The sequence below is a fragment of the Euprymna scolopes genome, chromosome 2 (genome assembly GCF_053919585.1).
Source record: "Euprymna scolopes isolate OS-2025 chromosome 2, ASM5391958v1, whole genome shotgun sequence".
Classification (NCBI taxonomy): Eukaryota; Metazoa; Mollusca; class Cephalopoda; order Sepiida; family Sepiolidae; genus Euprymna; species Euprymna scolopes.
Window position 1 is genome coordinate 18,200,201 of NC_136483.1, and position 22,753 is coordinate 18,222,953.

Below are 22,753 nucleotides of genomic sequence, written 5' to 3' on the forward strand. Positions count from 1 at the left end.
TGATATTAATGACTATATATTATAATAATTTATATATAAAATAATATAGTTACATGATATTAATGACTATATATTATAATAATTTATATATAAAATAATATAGTTACATGATATTAATGACTATATATTATAATAATTTATATATAAAATAATATAGTTACATGATATTAATGACTATATATTATAATAATTTACATATAAAATAATATAGTTACATGATATTAATGACTATATATTATAATAATTTATATATAAAATAATATAGTTATATGATATTAATGACTATATATTATAATAATTTATATATAAAATAATATAGTTACATGATATTAATGACTATATATTATAATAATTTATATATAAAATAATATAGTTACATTATATTAATGACTATATATTATAATAATTTATATATAAAATAATATAGTTACATGATATTAATGACTATATATTATAATAATTTACATATAAAATAATATAGTTACTTGATATTAATGACTATATATTATAATAATTTATATATAAAATAATATAGTTACATGATATTAATGACTATATGTTATAATAATTTATATATAAAATAATATAGTTACATGATATTAATGACTATATATTATAATCATTTATATATAAAATAATATAGTTACATGATATTAATGACTATATATTATAATAATTTATATATAAAATAATATAGTTACATGATATTTATGACTATATATTATAATAATTTATATATAAAATAATATAGTTACATAATATTAATGACTATATATTATAATAATTTATATATAAAATAATATAGTTACATGATATTAATGACTATATATTATAATAATTTATATATAAAATAATATATTTACATGATATTAATGACTATATATTATAATCATTTATATATAAAATAATATAGTTACATGATATTAATGACTATATATTATAACAATTTACATATAAAATAATATAGTTACATGATATTAATGACTATATATTATAATAATTTATATATAAAATAATATAGTTACATGATATTAATGACTATATATTATAATAATTTATATATAAAATAATATAGTTACATGATATTAATGACTATATATTATAACAATTTATATATAAAATAATATAGTTACATGATATTAATGACTATATATTATAATAATTTATATATAAAATAATATAGTTACATGATATTAATGACTATATATTATAATAATTTATATATAAAATAATATAGTTACATGATATTAATGACTATATATTATAATAATTTATATATAAAATAATATAGTTACATGATATTAATGACTATATATTATAATAATTTATATATAAAATAATATAGTTACATGATATTAATGACTATATATTATAATAATTTATATATAAAATAATATAGTTATATGATATTAATGACTATATATTATAATAATTTACATATAAAATAATATAGTTACATGATATTAATGACTATATATTATAATAATTTATATATAAAATAATATAGTTACATGATATTAATGACTATATATTATGATAATTTACATATAAAATAATATAGTTACATGATATTAATGACTATATATTATAATAATTTATATATAAAATAATATAGTTACATGATATTAATGACTATATATTATAATAATTTACATATAAAATAATATATTTACATGATATTAATGACTATATATTATAATCATTTATATATAAAATAATATAGTTACATGATATTAATGACAATATATTATAATAATTTATATATAAAATAATATAGTTACATGATATTAATGACTATATATTATTATAATTTATATATAAAATAATATAGTTACATGATATTAATGACTATATATTATAATAATTTATATATAAAATAATATAGTTACATGATATTAATGACTATATATTATAATAATTTATATATAAAATAATGTAGTTACATGATATTAATGACTATATATTATAATAATTTATATATAAAATAATATAGTTACATGATATTAATGACTATATATTATAATAATTTACATATAAAATAATATAGTTACATGATATTAATGACTATATATTATAATAATTTATATATAAAATAATATAGTTACATGATATTAATGACTATATATTATAATAATTTATATATAAAATAATATAGTTACATGATATTAATGACTATATATTATAATAATTTATATATAAAATAATATAGTTACATGATATTAATGACTATATATTATAATAATTTATATATAAAATAATATAGTTACATGATATTAATGACTATATATTATAATAATTTACATATAAAATAATATAGTTACATGATATTAATGACTATATATTATAATAATTTATATATAAAATAATATAGTTATATGATATTAATTACTATATATTATAATAATTTATATATAAAATAATATAGTTACATGATATTAATGACTATATATTATAATAATTTATATATAAAATAATATAGTTATATGATATTAATGACTATATATTATAATCATTTATATATAAAATAATATAGTTACATGATATTAATGACTATATATTATAATAATTTATATATAAAATAATATAGTTACATGATATTAATGACTATATATTATAATAATTTATATATAAAATAATATAGTTACATGATATTAATGACTATATATTATAATAATTTATATATAAAATAATATAGTTACATGATATTAATGACTATATATTATAATAATTTATATATAAAATAATATAGTTACATGATATTAATGACTATATATTATAATAATTTATATATAAAATAATATAGTTACATGATATTAATGACTATATATTATAATAATTTACATATAAAATAATATAGTTACATGATATTAATGACTATATATTATAATAATTTTTATATAAAATAATATAGTTATATGATATTAATGACTATATATTATAATAATTTATATATAAAATAATATAGTTACATGATATTAATGACTATATATTATAATAATTTATATATAAAATAATATAGTTACATTATATTAATGACTATATATTATAATAATTTATATATAAAATAATATAGTTACATGATATTAATGACTATATATTATAATAATTTACATATAAAATAATATAGTTACTTGATATTAATGACTATATATTATAATAATTTATATATAAAATAATATAGTTACATGATATTAATGACTATATGTTATAATAATTTATATATAAAATAATATAGTTACATGATATTAATGACTATATATTATAATCATTTATATATAAAATAATATAGTTACATGATATTAATGACTATATATTATAATAATTTATATATAAAATAATATAGTTACATGATATTTATGACTATATATTATAATAATTTATATATAAAATAATATAGTTACATAATATTAATGACTATATATTATAATAATTTATATATAAAATAATATAGTTACATGATATTAATGACTATATATTATAATAATTTATATATAAAATAATATATTTACATGATATTAATGACTATATATTATAATCATTTATATATAAAATAATATAGTTACATGATATTAATGACTATATATTATAACAATTTACATATAAAATAATATAGTTACATGATATTAATGACTATATATTATAATAATTTATATATAAAATAATATAGTTACATGATATTAATGACTATATATTATAATAATTTATATATAAAATAATATAGTTACATGATATTAATGACTATATATTATAACAATTTATATATAAAATAATATAGTTACATGATATTAATGACTATATATTATAATAATTTATATATAAAATAATATAGTTACATGATATTAATGACTATATATTATAATAATTTATATATAAAATAATATAGTTACATGATATTAATGACTATATATTATAATAATTTATATATAAAATAATATAGTTACATGATATTAATGACTATATATTATAACAATTTATATATAAAATAATATAGTTACATGATATTAATGACTATATATTATAATAATTTATATATAAAATAATATAGTTACATGATATTAATGACTATATATTATAATAATTTATATATAAAATAATATAGTTACATGATATTAATGACTATATATTATGATAATTTACATATAAAATAATATAGTTACATGATATTAATGACTATATATTATAATAATTTATATATAAAATAATATAGTTACATGATATTAATGACTATATATTATAATAATTTACATATAAAATAATATATTTACATGATATTAATGACTATATATTATAATCATTTATATATAAAATAATATAGTTACATGATATTAATGACTATATATTATAATAATTTATATATAAAATAATATAGTTACATGATATTAATGACTATATATTATAACAATTTATATATAAAATAATATAGTTACATGATATTAATGACTATATATTATAATAATTTATATATAAAATAATATAGTTACATGATATTAATGACTATATATTATAATAATTTACATATAAAATAATATAGTTACATGATATTAATGACTATATATTATAATAATTTATATATAAAATAATATAGTTACATGATATTAATGACTATATATTATAATTTACATATAAAATAATATAGTTACATTAACGACTAAGTTAAAAAAAATATATTTTTAAAAGAAAAGGAAATTAGAAGCGAATCGGAGTGTATCGATAAAAATGAGTTCTTAAAAACATATAAACTCCTTTCTTAGCGTTGATTTGTGGTAGATTAGACATCAATATGCTAAAACGCAAATGGTACTAAATTGCTTAGCCTCTTCCTCCCCGGCCCTCCTTTCTCTATGTCACTTTCTAAAGCTGGTAGGTTTTTGCACGAAAGTGTTAACTCAAAGAATTTTCAACCGATGGAAATCTTTCCAACCTCCAAAAAGTAACACCTATATTCGAAAGTAGTAAGCCAGTGCGAATTTTGAAATTCCTATAAGAACAGATCAACAAAATCAGTTTTCGCCAGATTTCACTAATCACACTTGAAAGACACCAGCACGGTTGCTTTTCATCCCCCCCCCCCGCAGCGGAGGAGGGGGCAAGTCGCAAAGAGAAGTACTCAATGACCCAAGTATTCAACCATCATCAACTCGTGCACATTTATACACTCCACAGATTTTACTACTTCATATAATCTAACTCTGCCTAAATCTAAACGCAGATTTCATGAACAAAGTTTCTTTCCCAGAACTGTCCGCTTGTGGAACACTATTCCACTGGCCTGCTTCCCGGTTGAATGCAACATGATAGCTTTCAAATCCAATGTAAACAAGTTCTTGTTGAGCCATCTCCATAAATAATCAAATTCTACCCAATTTACACCATTAGCGATTACTACACTACCACCTTGCATTTATTAACCCCTATCCTCGCGTGGTTTTTGGCCCTCGATAAGTGGTGATTCCCAAGTAGAAACAAATCTGGATTTGATCCACATTAAACAAACCTAGCTTTTATAAGTTATATCTTTGTTTATATTGGCTTATTCTTTCTTCACTTATTTTTTGTTTCGAGTAAACAATAGTTTTCTATTCTTTATGTTACAAATAATTTATTTTTTAGAAGATGGTAAATTCCGAAATTAAAAGAAAAACATCGACATACATTATTTTTAAGTACGTGCAAAATAAATGCTGACGCTCAAAATGTATAAACATTTTGACCCCTCCCTTTACTTAAAAATTCACAAAAGAATCAGGAAATTAACCAATTTTAATGAAATTTTCAGGATTTATCAAATAATGATCATGAACTATAATGAATACATAATTTTTATTTAAATCTTAGTGGAAATGTATTATTTCGGTTAAGCAAAAAAATATCTTTACTAAGGTTATGGTTTTCAGTAGTAAGAAAAAAATGCATGAAAAATGCATGAATTAAGGAAAATTTTTTAAGGAAGATTTTCCTTAATTCAGCCTTGCCTCGACAGTCGAGCTGTATATTTCTTCCTTTCCTTTTTTTATGCACATTTTATCTTTCTTTTAGTAATACATTGGAATTCTTTCCCTTTTCCTTGTACCTATTTGTGAATTATTCCACGGATTTCTGCCTTTTGGATTATTTTGGATCATCTTCAAATTATGCGATTCCCATGGATTTTACTTGTGCGAATGGAAATTTAACTAACTTTCTTGGATTCTGCATCTTTGGATTTTACCGTCATTGGCTATTTTACCCTTCACCAGACTATCCATCCACGTGAAATTACTTTTTTATTCACCCTATTCCCTCTGTTTTACTTTTTATTATTAAGTAAGATCTATGACTTGTAATTTTGTTTAATACCTTTGCAAGCAAAATCCGATCCCGCATTTTGCTAAATCCTACCCTCTGATGAGAAGGAAAGTATTTCTTCGAAACTCTGCAGATTAAGGCCTATCCACTTCTTTAGTGTTTCCTTTTTAAAATTAAATGTTTTTAACTCTTTTTCAAAGTGTTTAACTACTTGCTCTTACTATAAGCTCTATCTCCTATTTGGTTTTATTGAGCTTTTACATCTGGTTGAGATTACTTTATAAATATTAATTCTTTAATATTTATAATTTACTTTAGTTTTGCCATCTTGGATCATTTTGGTAAACTTAATTGTAATTCTTATTTTATATATATATATATATATATATATATATATATATATATATATATATATATATATATATTGTTAAAGTCCGAATTTTCGCCAATAACATGGCTTTTCTTTATAATTTTATCAAGCTCTCCTTGATAAAGCTTTGTTACTGGTGAAAATTAAGACTTTAACAACAACAAAACAAAAAAGTAAATAAAAATGATTTCATCATTTCATAATATTTTCAGGTTATCAAATTTTCTCATTTAAATTTATAAATAAAAAAAGATGTTTTCTAAAATGTGTGACTCTCCATTTCTTAAATTCCGCGCTTAAACCGAGTGATTACGCACACGGATTTGAAACGGCACCGATACAAGACGGTTTTCTCTTCGGGAGGCCTCGGCCTCTTAATAACAACATTATGAAGAAAAAGAAAAGAAAACTACATCGGACTAATCCTCTCCTTGATAAAGACATGCTATTGGCGAAAATTCGGACTTTAACAACAAAAAGAAAGTAAATTAAAAAAAAGATTTTATCATTTCATAACATTTTCAGGTTTTCAAATGTTCTCATTTAAATTTATATAAAAAATGCTTTCTAAAAAGTGTGACTCTTCATTTTTTAACTGTTACTATTTAACCTAAATCCATACACATGCAAAAACTGCAAAAAATAACATTGTTTAACCTATAAATGTATATTTTCGCATGCATACAGGTACAGGAGCTCTTTAAGTTGACTTATACCTACCAAGTACCAATTTTGATCCTTAGTAGCTATTTTGTAATAGCGCATGGACGCGTGTATGGCAGCAGCTGTATGACAGCCAACGTATGCAAATGACTGAGCTGTGTGCGAGGTAACATCACAGCAAGGAAGAAGGAAAGAAAAACAGAAAACATGACCTGAGAAGGACAGAAATAAACGTGTTATACACATGGCTCGAGAGAGACACAGTAAGACGTGTCCTAAACAGGATTGGACAAAGACAGAATACTATATGTTTGACACGGCAGAGTCTTGAAGACTTTTGAACAAGAAACAAGGCGTTATTCTGAAAGTACCTGCAAATAAATGTCTGCTGTTTCGATTGAAAAAAAAAGTGAATCGTATTCTTTTCTTTGTCTTTGTTTCCTTGCGACTATCTCTAAACAATGTGTGGATCCCGAGTGTTGACATATAATGACTGTTACAATTTTTACCAGATAAAAACCAAGCAAATTTGTTTTGTAGGTCTGAATCTCCTACATGTCAAGTTTCAAGTCTGTAGACCAAAAATTGACAGAGGAGTTTGGTAGAGACTCTTCCTCACACAGACAAAGTCTATATATATATATATATATATATATATATATATATATAATATATTTGTAGTCATCGACATACAGTCCTGTTTCGTCGTATCACAACTCATCAGTGCCGCTAGACTAGCACCTATCCCAAGCCAAGGATCGAACCTAGAACCGTCGTGATGACAGTCGGCAGTTCTACCCCTTGACCACGGAAGTGGTGCCCGCAACTAATCTGTCCGAATATCTATTTAAATAAATCTGTCCGCCCATTATATATATATATATATATATATATATATATATATATATATATATATATATATATATATATATATATATATATATATATAATGGGGAATGCGTAAGGTTGTATGCCCATGGATGTGACAAAGAAGGAGAAGTAGGAAGAGAGATAGGGGCAGATTACAGTGATAAAGATAGAAAAAAAGAAATAGTGACAGAGGTAGAGGGTGATATAGAAAGTAATAGAGGATTTAGAGTGGGGTGCGACAGAGAGAAAGCAAGATATGTGGGTAGAGAGATGGGAGGGGACAGGATTGGAAGAGGAAATGAGACAGGCAGAATGAAAAAATTATTATCTGACATAATTCCCCCCCCCCTCTCTCTCTCTCTCTCTCTCTCTCTCTCTCTACCTCTCTTACTTTTTCTTTCTTTTTCTCTGTGTATCTCTATTCCTATTATCCCCCTTTCTCTCGCTATTTGTCTTGTTTCTATTTCTCTTTAATCTTTCCTTATACATTCTTACTCCTCTGTCCCTACTTCTCCCGTTTCTCATATAATTGAGCCTGTATTTTTTAAATGCATACCATTCGTGAGAAGTATAGTATATTTATGCAAGAATAAAAATATTATATTTCAAATAAATTTAGGAATATTTTTTAAGTAGGATAATCCCAACAGTAATTGTGGTAATTGCAATCATTCTAGACAAGAGTAAGATGGTCAATTTTGTTATTGCAGACCAACCATGACCGACAATTTCCATTTTGCCTCTCCACACTCTTTATAGCATTGTGCTTAAATTTTCATATCACATCTCTTGGAGAATAAATCATTCAAAGTGTAGTATCTGTTCTGATTCTACATTTTCTGTCCTACGATGGTTGAAGTATCATTCTGTTCAGTTTTAGGAGGTCCGTCCCCTCATACTTTAACTTCCCTCTGAGAATGGGTTAGCTTGTTACTAATCGTCTGAGGCGCCCTTACAGGAGAATGCCGCTCAGGGCGAGATGCACCTCACCTAGTGCATTAATTTTCAAAACTCCACTTGACCTTCATGTCTGACTTCCTGCAGAGAGGGTAAATGCAATCCATTGATGAGGAGAATAGAACGTGGATTTTGTGTTTACTTTCAGCATCCGCATAAATCTTGCTTCCCTTATTTTGTCCTTTAGTCCTCATGTTACATGAGTGATGTTTCTGACAAAGGGGGAAAAATTGCTGCTTTCTGGATCAAAATTTATTCCAGCTAACACTTATTGTTGGCAAGTTTTTGATCTTGAAGTAGTATTTTTTTTTTTTTAAATTTTTTTTTTAGCTCCTGACATCAAGTGGCTTCATGTTAAGCAACGTTGAGCCTGGTCATTACTAAAATGGATGACCAATTTGGGAAGTCCAGGTGCTGTATGTAGGAGGACGTCGACACCTTCTGCAGAAAGTTGCAAAAACCTAACGTCGTCATCTCCCCTAATGGGGATATACATGCGACTGGGGACCGCTTGTGAATTTCATACTCCCATGAAACCTCCTCCTTCGGAGGAAGCTGGTTAAACCCTGAATAGGGTTGGTGCTGACTGCACATGTCTTTTCTGGAGCGATTCCCATTAAAAATCTGATATTTGCTTCCTAAAGTGTTTTGTGTTTTTCAACATCAAAGATTATTTAGACTATGTTGATTGGACACAAGCTCAAATTTTGTTAACTCTGCCTTCTGATGGGCTTAGAATTTCTTCCAACCGTTAAGCAATCAGCCAATGAAAAAGCTCATTTAGGATTATCTTTCTATCACACTATGAGAGAGAGGGACATTCTTGTTCTTTCTTGTTCATTCAAGCCGCAATCCCAAATGCCATCAAAGACTCGATCATTATTAAGATGACTAGTTCTCTGTCGGCTGATGTAGGGTCCATATGGTATCTATGAGGCCCACGCTCCCAGGCTTTGCCTTTTCACTTTTTGAGAAGTGGTTAGTTTATTTTTAATTGCCTGAGGCGCCTCAACCAGGGAATGCAGACTAGCCAGGTATGTTTTGCTGGTCAGAGTGCTCTTCCTCTAGGACGCTGGCTTTCAAATCCCAGTTTACTGATTTTGCGTCTTACTTTCCCGTCATGGGAGGGAGATAAATATTGTTCATTCAAACCTTTCCATTACTATAGTAACTATTACTAATGACGTAATTTATTTTAACTGCCCCTCTATACTTCTCCCTTTAAGCAGTTGTAGTTCTATACTGAAAAGAAAAATAACTAATGGGTTTTTGATTGGAAAATTTTTTAATTCTTCTTTTAAATCTGAAAAAGAAAAAAAAGAAAAAATCCATTTGATACAAGGACAAGGAAAAATGCATGTACCCATTAAAAAGATATAAAAAGTAGACATTGGAATGTTAATTGGACCCAGTCTTGTCTTTAATAGACAAAAAAATAATTCCATGTGTGGCAAAGCTATAAAAACTAAAACCACATAAAAATACTCAGGCAACTGACATATTAATATATACTCTCTGGAATCAGCAGAAATTACATGGCCGTTTTTTTTCATTGCAATTTTTATTTTTTTTATTTCAGTAATTTGACCTAATTGTTTCATTTATTTTCATCAACGTTGTGTATATACGAAATATTTCTATTTTCAATTTAAAAGAGTGACATGAAAGGGGAGATAATTCAAACTTTTGGGGGATGAAAGGGTGCGGTAAATACAAAATCTAGTAAAACTTTAGAGGATTTGGCCACAGATGAAGGTTTCGATATTTGAAATCTGTGCTGGCAAAAAATCAATTAGCTTGCACTTATCTCCAACTAAAACAGTCAACTCTTCTAGGTTCATGTCGTTTATGTCCATATTTGAAAAAAAAATCAGATTTGACAAATTTCATTTGATTATGAGTTTATCTTATCCTTTTACCACCCTACCCCTCAAAAATGTTTGAATTATCTCCCCTTTCATGTCACTCTTTTAAGTTAAAGACGAAAATATTTCATATGTACTCAACGATGCAGAAGTACCATTTTATAGTCGAAGTAAACATAAATATACATTTTTAGCTTTATAATATTACTAGCAGGCTGCCTAACATTGCATGGTCGTAAGATACAGAAGAGACGTTGCAAGCCTATCCTTGTTTTATTGTTATTTCCATGGCAGGTGCTCCAATCTCTGGTCCCCCCCTCGCCAATCTTTCACGAAAAACACCCGTCTAGCTGAATCCACTGTGAAAAATTTCACCCATTCTTTATCTGTGCCTAAATCAAAACATGGATTCCATGGACAAAGCTTCTTTCTTAGAACTGCACGCCTGTGGAACTCTGTTCCGTCTTCCTGCTTCCCACCTGACTACAACTTGGATGTCTTCAAGTCCAACGTTAACAAATTCCTAATGAACCGCCCCCTTAAGTAAACACTTCATCAAATCTCCACACTAACGAAATGTACTTGCAATAACCCTTATCCCTGAGTGGCTTCCGGGCCTTGATAAGTGGTGATCATTGTTTAAAAAAAAAAAAGATACGCTTAAATATATTTGAATTTATGCAGATTATGTATTTATTATTATAGATAGAAACAATTCTCTATCAATTATTATAGTGAACCTAATATTAGGGAGATAAAAACTAATATATATATATATTTAGTGTTTCCTTTTCAGATTAAATATGTTTTTAACTCATTTCAAAGTGTTTTTTAACATATTTCATTAACTGTTTGCTCATATATATATATATATACAGATTCACTTGGATTTCACCAAATTCAAGGGGCCATGACCGTTCGACCAGAGTCATGGAAAGGCGGCAAATCCACACAGTTAACTAACCTAATAATTTGCACGACCCCTACAGTGCCTAGCAGATCCTTAACTAGCGGCCACCTATCATGTAACATTTTCATCTACTGCTGGGATGTCAAGGCAACCAAAATTAGGGAACTCCCCTTCCATACAACTTTAAATGCCCTAAACAGGTATCCTGATCTATCACTCTCCTTACCGAAAAACTTAGTTGGTCAAAACATCGGTCTTTATACACCTCCTCGCCTCATTCAAGTGATTGCATGGTGATGGACTTTAAAATTTTTTAATTCTTCTTTTAAATCTGAAAAAGAAAAAAAAGAAAAAATCCATTTGATACAAGGACAAGGAAAAATGCATGTACCCATTAAAAAGATATAAAAAGTAGACATTGGAATGTTAATTGGACCCAGTCTTGTCTTTAATAGACAAAAAAATAATTCCATGTGTGGCAAAGCTATAAAAACTAAAACCACATAAAAATACTCAGGCAACTGACATATTAATATGCCAACTTGTTTAGGGATCCTTCAGCCCATTTGTAGAAGTGGACGTTAATAGGAATAAGTCTGCCTTGTTCACTGTGGTAACCACAGCTAGCCCTTTCTGGCTCATAGCCAGCAAAAACACAGATCCCCAATGCAAGGAGCCTCTAGCTCTCTGTCAACATTACTCATTGTAGATGGAATCTCAAAATAATTTTTAAAAAAATGAATCATCATAAATCACTCCAAAAACATAAAAAATATTTTGCCAATCGTTACAAAATCCTTCTACTTCCAATTTTAAACTATTGCTGATCTCTGCATCTTATAAACCCTTAGTCTGTCTTTTTTTTTCTATTTCCTTTCTCTGCATACAGTTTAAATATTTTGTCTTATTTCTTTTCGTTTTTTTATAATTTACATCATTTAACATTATTTCTTGAGTATGCCCACAAGCCAAAGATCCTAAACTCGCCCCATCTACACAATACAACAATATAACATACAACATAAGAATTTTTTACTTGTACAAAAATGGTGCAAAAATACACACAGTCGTTCACATACAAAAAATTTATTCCCTTCAATTTAAATTTATTTATATATAAAAATATATATTTTATATAAAAATTTATTCCCTTCAACATTTAAAACACACATTTTTCATAAACGTCCCATTTAACAAGGAATAAACAGTTAAAAACAATACAAAACACAGATCTTTGGAGCAGAAAATTTCAATGCCAGCATTTTTTTGAGGGGTCGGCTGAAAAAGAATTATACATCTGTAACAGAAAATGATAAAACATTTCAACTAATAAAATTTTGGACTCGCTTACTATAATTTAACACATAAAAAAGTTCCAATTAGTCTTTTAACAAAAACTTTGCCGGATTTATGCATTCAAACAGTTGTTCTTTAGCGTCATAATGATGCTGATGATGTGGTGTTCTTATGACACTAAAGAACACTTCATCCTCGCCCTTATGACACTACAGAACAACTGTTTGAATGGGGGTCTACAATTTCTTAAAAGAAACATTAAAACACAATAAACTTTTCAACAATATAAAAAAAACTAGGAATCATGCCTCCGTCATATAAAAGAGGCTTCATGCATGTACAGACCTACGTGTCATAGCAGTCGTCGTTAACATTTTTCTTCTTTATTTCTCTCTTTCTCTCTCCGTTTTTTTCACTATGCGGTTTCACTAAACAATTTTCTTTTTTTCCAAACACACATAAAAAATGACATTCTTTTTTCTTTCTCTCTTCAAAGATAGCACAGCAACAAAAAAGTCACTAATCATCCGAAACAATTATAAAACCAGTATCTTTAAACACACATTAAAAACTACTTTTCTTTTCTTTTTTTCAGGCAACACAAAGAAACCAAACATCATTTTGTCAACACTTAAACGTTTGCTGTCTCTTTCTTCCATTTTCTCTTTACTTCTGCATGTGTATTGTAACGTTATATTCTTTCTTTGTTCTTTTCTTTTTTTTTTGTCTATTTGTGTTTCTCGTTTTTTATTTTTCTCTTTTTTTCTTTTACTATCTATACACGTGTTTCTTTTATTTCTTTATTTTATTTCTCTCAAGTTGATCCTTCTTTTTTTCTGTGACTGTGTGTCTTTTCTTTTGCCGCATATCGCTCTTTTCTTAATTGTGTTTAAAAATATATTTAAATGTGCATTTGTGTTCTTTACAATTTTTCTTTGTATCCAGTGTGTGTGTGTGTGTGTGTGTGTATATATATACATATATATATATATATATATATATATATATATATATATATATATATATATATATATATGATGAAAATAATAGAAATAGTATTCCGACAAAATAGAGAAATAAAAAGGAACAAACCGTATTATGTGTTCATCAACGTTTCGTCTTTATTTCATCCAGAGGAAGTCTCGAAATAAAGACGAAACGTTGATGAACACATAATACGGTTTGTTCCTTTTTATTTCTCTCTCTCTCTCTCTCTATATATATATATATATATATATATATATATATATATATATATATATAGTAAGTAATTTATAAAATATATATGGCGATTAAGATACACTGAGTATTCTGCGTTTCATCCACTGTAGGATTCGTCAGGTCCTGACGAATCCTACAGTGGATGAAACGCAGAATACTCAGTGTAGCTTAATCGCCATATATATTTTATAAATTACTAACTAGCTCTACCTACGTATTGAGCACTTTTGAAGTAAATACTTAAAGTTTACGCATAAATCTATACTTTCATATATTAAATTTGTGTGAGTAAATGAAGTAGTTATATATATATATATATATATATTTCTTTTTGTGTTTGTGGTAACCAGGTTCACCACTCTCCTTTTGAAAAGAGGCTCTGGTACAGCAACCAAATCAACTTAATGTTTTATTGGGTGGGGGTGGGGGATGTATATACACGACTGTGTATATACTGTACCACATTAACATACTTGTATATATAGTTGAATCGTACGTGTGTTGAATATGTGGCACTTCTAAATGTCTGTTTCTTATCATAAATGGATCATATGTATGTGTTTGTTGTGTAATGAACTATTGTCCTTGTAATCTTAATGTCTATTTTATGGCCTTTGATTTGTCTCCTTTAGTGGTTTTGGTGTATGTGTGTCAGAATATATAACAACGTATACATAATGACATGCCTGTTCTGCTATTGTTTCTTCTGAGAGTTCGCTAACCGTCCTTGGGGGAGCTGGAATCTGTTAGAAGGAACACTACAAGACAGAACCCAAGATGATATGAGATTTTATGTATTTATTTCACTCCCAGGTATTTGTCATAGCATAGGAGTGATCGACAATCTGGGCTTGGAGGTGGTTCTTCTGTCTCCATTCTCAGACTTCTCCCCCCCCCCCCGATTGGGAAACCCATAGTAGTTATCTGTCCCTCTTGACATCTCAAATCCAACGTATTGATGCTTGTGCAAACTAGGACACGTGACATGTGACATGTCATGTCTGATCACCTGTTTGGATACTTTCAGGTGCAAACTTGACCAGGTCACAGTTTGATATGTTTGATAACCTGTCAAAATATGGCGATTCTAATCTGTTGTCCACTCATCACTAGATAGATAGATATTTATATAGATAGATAGATAGATAGATAGATAGATAGATAGATACACAGATAATTAGATAAACAGATAGACATATGATTTACTCTTCTGCTCAGCCACTGTCTAACAATACCTCTCCTCGCATTGTTGCTAAATTATTTATGTGTTCAAATACAAGTATTACACAGGAAAACAATAAAGTATACAAAAATATATTTGATGTTCAGAAACCTGACTGTGTGGGTTATAAAATTGTGTCCCTGGACAATGTATATAAAAGATTCTACAAATTGTGTGTGTGAGAGAGTAGAAGGGAAAGTCTTACATATTGTGTTTGTGATGAGTGCACACATGCTGTTGGTGGTGTTTTCATAGCAGCTAATATATGTGACATATGTGATACATGTAATATATGTGATATATGTAATATATGTGATATATGTAATATATGTGATATATGTGATATATGTAATATATGTGATATATGTAATATATGTGATATATGTAATATATGTGATATATGTAATATATGTGATATATGTGATATATGTGATATATGTGATATATGTGATATATGTAATATATGTGATATATGTAATATATGTGATATATGTAATATATGTGATATATGTGATATATGTAATATATGTGATATATGTAATATATGTGATATATGTGATATATGTAATATATGTGATATATGTGATATATCTAAGTAGAGAGGAATGTCTTATTTACTATGTAATATGTTTGTCAAACACACATATGTCAAACACACATATTTACTGTGTAATATGTTTGTCAAACACACACATGCTATTAAATGTGTTTTCACAGTAGTTGCTCGATAGCGAAGAGAAAGAGAGTCTCTGTCTAATGTGCTTACCGAGACCAATTCTTGCAAAAGAGAAAGAGACAGTCTGTGCATCCCTTTTCATACCACAAATGGCAGCTGGTAGCACTATTTAACATCATGAAATGAGAGATCATTCACGTCTGATGCCCCATGGTGAGTGTCTGTGTAAATGTGTTGAACAAGGGTGGATAACACTACTATTTAAAAAAAAAATTACCCTCTCATTTTCCATAAAAATAATTGTGTTGTCATTTAAATATTCTTTAAAGAAAACGATTATGGCTTTTCTATATTTATTTATTTATTGTAGCAGTTTAATTCTTTTAAAACAATAAATATTCCCTGTCTTATTACTATAAAATATTCTTCACATCAAAAATACATTTTGAAATGTATATATGAAAATTGTATTTTTGAAAACTGTATTTTTGAAAATTGTATTTATGAAAATTGTATTTTTGAAAATTGTATTTATGAAAATTGTATTTTTGAAAATTGTATTTATGAAAATTGTATTTTTGAAAATTGTATTTTTGAAAATTGTATTTATGAAAATTGTATTTTTGAAAATTGTATTTATGAAAATTGTATTTTTGAAAATTGTATTTATGAAAATTGTAGCTTTATTATTCTGAACTCGGTCCCCCCTTGCCAAACTTTCACAAAAAACATTTGACCAGCTGCAACCACTATTCATGATTTTCCCACCTTATCTGTGTCTAAAACTAAACGCAGATACCATGAACAAACTTCTTTCCCAGAACTGTCTGCCTTTGGAACACTGTTCCGTTGGCCTGCTTCCTGGTTGAATACAACACGGTAGCCTTCAAATCCAATGTAAACAAATTCTTGTTAGGCTGTCCTCATAAATAATCAAGTTCTACCCAATTTACACCATTAATGATTACTACACTACCACCTTACATTCATTAACCTTTATCCTCAAGTGGCCTTGGGGCCTTAATAAGTAGTGACTCCCAAGTAAAAAAAATGTTAACCACAAATAATCATCCTTGCATCTCATTTGTTTAATGTGTGTAGAAAGTGATTACTTATGAACATAAGATGCTTTAGCATATAACATTAGAAGTGTTCAACTAATATTTTTAAGAGTTACTTTTACTGTCAAGAAATTAAATTGTAATTTCACATATGTAAATTATGAATAAAACGGTTACTTTTCAAGCAATCTAAAAAAAATTTTTGAAGCTAAACATTTTTTTTCCTAATTTTTCTCCTTTTATTTAAGGCGAATAAGGATAGGGTACAGTTGCAGCCATTTTGGCTGACACTTATCCTATTTCAAAATGACCTTGTCTACTACACCGGGGGCGGAACACTTTGTTTTCTCTCTGACCCTGAGGACTTAAATTCTCCCTCTTTCCCACTCCACTTCTTCTTCTCGCTTTTGGTCCCCTAACCTGGGTGAAGCAACAAAAGGTAACAAGAATGAACAACATTAAAACAAATCAAATCCTGACAGTTGATAGGAAGTGCTATAGTAGTAGTGGTAGTGGTAGTAATCTTTTTGATACCCAAACTTCACGGAATGTCAATGGCTGTTGCCAGTAAGAAATCAATGGTAAGCGGCAGCTGTAATAATGCAAAAAGACTTGTTGCCACTTAGACTCCAGGGAACATCACAGGTTATTGTCAGTTAGTGATTGCGGATGGTGTGTTGTGTGATAATTCCTAGTGAGTAAAAAAAAAAAAAAAAAAATAATAATAATAATAATAATAAGAAGAAGAAGAAGAAGAAGAAGAAGAAGAAGAAGAAGAAACTCTTAGAAACGAAATCATGCAGCAAAAACCTAATAAAAAGAATAAACACAGGCGTAATATCACTAATAAGATACTTTGGACTATTCATAGGCTGGACCAAAGAAGAACTGAGGCATTTTAGCGAGAAGACCAGGAAACTTATGACCATGCACAATGTATTACACCCAAAGGATAATGCTGACCAACTCTACATGAAAAGGAAAGATGGAGGAAGAGGACTGGTTAGTACAGAAAATTGTGTTAATGATACAAAAAAAACTTCGAAAAACACATAACGCAAAACACAGAAAGAATAATCTCCGCAGCAAGAAACACCTTAAAAATGAACAAGACAGAAAACAGAGAGGTAAGGGGCAAGACAAGAAAAATCTGAAGAAAAACAGTTAAACGGACAAGTGATAGAAAACAACAAATGCAGACTCTGTGGACAAAAGGGATAAAACTATAAACCACATAAGTGAATGAAACAATCTAGCCCTCCAAAAATATAAGTATAGACATTAGTGATGGAACGATTCCAATATTTTTCCTGATTCCAATACAATTACTGATTCTGTTCTAAATTCCTGTTTCTGACCTGATTCTGATCCTTTTTAAATTTCTAAATATAATGTTCTTTTTTTTGGGGGGGGGGGATTAATGTAAAAACCTATGTAATGTGTTTATATAAATTAACAAATGTAAAAATACACCTGTGGCGTCGTGTATAGATTTTAGTTTTACTGAGTTAAAATCAATAAATATTTCTCATTTCATTATTAATATGTGTCATAGAAAACTTGAGTTTTAAACAAAGAAGAAAACAAAGAAAAAATATCAATAAAAAGAATCGTTTTGGCATCAGAGAACAGGTACAATTTTTTCCAGAATCCAATACGTCGAAACGTTCCGAATTTTTTGATTCCCGATTCCGATTCTGATTAATCGTCCCAACACTAATAGATATGACCAGGTGGGGAAGGCAGTACAATGAGAACTATGCAAACAATTGCATCTTGAACACACAGACAAATGGTATAAACACAAATCGGTGGCAGTACTTGAAAGTGTAAGTCATAAAATCCTCTAGGACATGTACGTACAAACAGATAAACTCAAAGAGATCAGATGTCATAATAATTAAAAAGAAAACCCCTTCCAGATAGTAGATTTTGCTGCTTCAGCAAACCACAGAGTGAATATCAAGGAGACGGAGAAGCTAAGCAAATATACGGGACTGGCGTGAGAGCTGAAGAGCCTATGGAAGATGAAGAAAGTCAAGATAAAACCAATAATAGTAGGAGCATTACAAACAATCCTGAAAATTTTTGAAAAAAGAATAGAAGAAATTGGAATCGGGGGATAGCTGAGAAGATACAATGTTTAGCAATAATGAAACCTGCGGACATAGAATTTGCAACAGAAGTAAAAAAAAAAAAAAAAAAAAAAAGAAGATACAATAAATGTTTTCATAATTTTATTTTGATAAAATAAATGTTATTTGGTGCTTTCGCATTTAATGACCCGCGCTATTTGTTAAATAGTATTTACAAATTAGATTCAAGTTTTACGATATTTTTATTAAATTGTTTGTTTTTTTTAAACTTGGCCTTGAAAAATAATCATAGCCTGGCAAATGTGTATCTCAGCCCATGCCATACATAAGTGCCAAACCTGCTATCAATTATTAATGTTTAAGTTATCATGTTATTACTATTAATGTTTGCGTTATCGTTATTATTAATGTTTAAACTATCATAATTATTATTATTTTGTTTGGGAGAAATGCCAAAATCATTTCACTCTAAAGAATATTCTCCAAAAATTCATACTTGTATCTAAATAGGGGTTTTGAATGGTACTGGATTCCAATTAATGCATCGTTTGTCATGAAACGGTGTCATTTAGCTGTTGTACCCTGATGTTTTACATCAGGCCAGGGATTTAAATGGGGGAAAATAGCCTAAATCAGTTGGGGGACCATATAGTTTTTGGCTAGTAATTATTACAAACATGGTTTAGTGAGAGATAATTTATTTGGAAGAAATGCCAAAATCGTTTCACTCTAAAGAATTTTATGTGACTGAAATAGGAATTAATGCAGCAATCTGGCAAATTATTAATTTTATTTTTTCATTTAATAACAAAACTTATCAGCATTACTCGGTTTTCTAAACTTTTAAAATTTATTTCTTTTTCATTTGAAACAACATTTCTATTAATTTGATGCATTCTGGTTAGAGAAATTGTTTTAATTTTTTTTTTTTTTTTAGATGAGGATCGGTATTAATTTTGATTGTTTGGATTATCGCTCTCATCGTGGTAGTTGTTCTCACAACAGAATCTTTTCCGTCCTTTAGATTTTGCTCAAAATGACCCAAAAGCAAGACCATATGAATATACATCTGAAACGTAATATTTTACCCTGAGAAATTTGTGATGCTTGAGCCCCAGTGTGTTTTGGGGCTAATTTTTATTTTTTTCCAAAAAATCATACTTGTGTTTAAATAGGAGTTTTGAATGGTACAGGATTCAAATTAATGCATCGTTTGTCATGAAACGGTATAATTTGCTTGTTTTACTCTGATGTTTTACGTCAGCTCAGGGATTTAAATTGGGAAAATAGCCAAAATCAGTCGGGGGGGGGGGAACCATATAGTTTTTGACTTTTCTTTTTTAACACTAGTTTTTATTACTAGTACTCTCTCGTCTCGACGCCGTTTAAAAAGTCTCCCGCTGTCACATATTTATCTAACCTAACACGCGTTTCTCTTTCTTCCGATCGCACACTGGCCACAGCCGGCCCAATCTCGCCTTCATTTTACAAGTCCATCTCTTTCTGTGCTAACTTTGTTTCTTCCCCCAAGCACGTGGTGTCCTTTTCCTTTTTTTCTTGTCGTGTCAACTTGCGGACACTTCCTAATTTGTATATGCGCTTTTTTTTTTACTACTGCTGGTGTTAATTTTCTTGAAAGCTAGTTATCCTTTGCTGCTGCTGATATTTTCTCACGTGCTCATATGCACTGTTACAGATGTAAACATGAAGTGTTTTGCACATAAGTTCAAGGTGCATATGTGCAACAGATTCTACTATTTGTCGACATGCAAACTAAACACTCCACATCTTAAATAAGATGAATTATTTCAAACCCCGTTCATGCAAAAAAAAAAAAATTTTTAAATAATAATAATAACAATAATAAACCCATTCAAACAAAAAGACCAGATGTCATAATAGTTAACAAGAATGAAAAGCTATGCCAAATCGTAGATTTCACTGTTTCAGTGGTGAGACAACAACAACTATGGAAGGCAGTAATTACTGAGGATACAGTTCAGACTCATTTCTATCTTGTTCCTTCTTAAATTTTAAAATAATAGTATACTATTTTTATTTGAAAAAAAAGGTGTTGTTTGCTTATTTTATACAGCATTCAATTTCAACACCAGCTTAGATAATTAATTCTCAGGAGAGAAATAATGAGGCCTAATGATGCAGAGAATTCAATACAAGACCAGATATAGCAGATATCACATCAAACCCTTGATCTAAAGCGGCCTATTATTATATTGTTTAACAATTGGGGAGCTGGTTGCCATGTCCAAAAGATAACAGCCATTCCAGAATGTCCCCACATGAACACACCAAGTCATTCTCTCTGGTAAATGCTTATAACACAACAAGCACCACCATTTGAAATAAATATGGAAAAAAACTCTCACTCTAAATAAGAAAACTATTATGTCATAAGAAATTATAATAATCTATACATATAAGAAAATGAGTTTGATTTTTCACCTGCATAAACAAATTTGACAGGAAAATAATTGAACACTTCCTTCACATTCACTATCAATTCCTAAAGTGTATTACAATAAACTATGGATACATTTCATCCACGTTTAAAAATTATTACATTTAATACTTTACCGCAAGAAGTTTTTGTATGTAATAAACATTTTTTTAAATCATGAAACCCACATAATGAAAGTTAACATGCAACTGACACACAAACATAAACAAACTCCTCATTCACGTGTTGAACTATGCATAGACCTGTACTTTGAAAACCAGTTGGGTTGACTAGCCATAAGAGTAAGAAATATTTCCTATACAGGTATTTTTTGAAAGATGACTTGAAAGTATAATTTGGTGGTAAAGGGTTAATGTACTGAAATTTTAATGATTTCTATTTCAGTCACCTAAATTATTTACACTGAAATGTGTGTTACTATTATTCACAAACAAGTCATCTTTTTTAATGTTTTCAGAAAAACAAAAACATTAAAAAAAAATAATCCATTAAAAGAACTAACTTTAACATTATAGCAAGTTTTTATGTACACATACAATGCTTGAAACTAAGTCGGAATTATATCGTCACCATCTGGGCTGGTGCATCTTCCATTAGATTCTCCCTCTTGGATAGGATCTAGAAAAGAGTTTCCAATCTAATAGGTCTCGCTTTGTCAACTAAGCTCCAAACCCTGTCCCATTGCCGCAATGTTGCATCACTGTGCCTGTTTTACAAGTATTTTAATGGAATTTATTCTGATGAACTCATTGCACTTGTGCCCCCTCGACGTACATATCCCC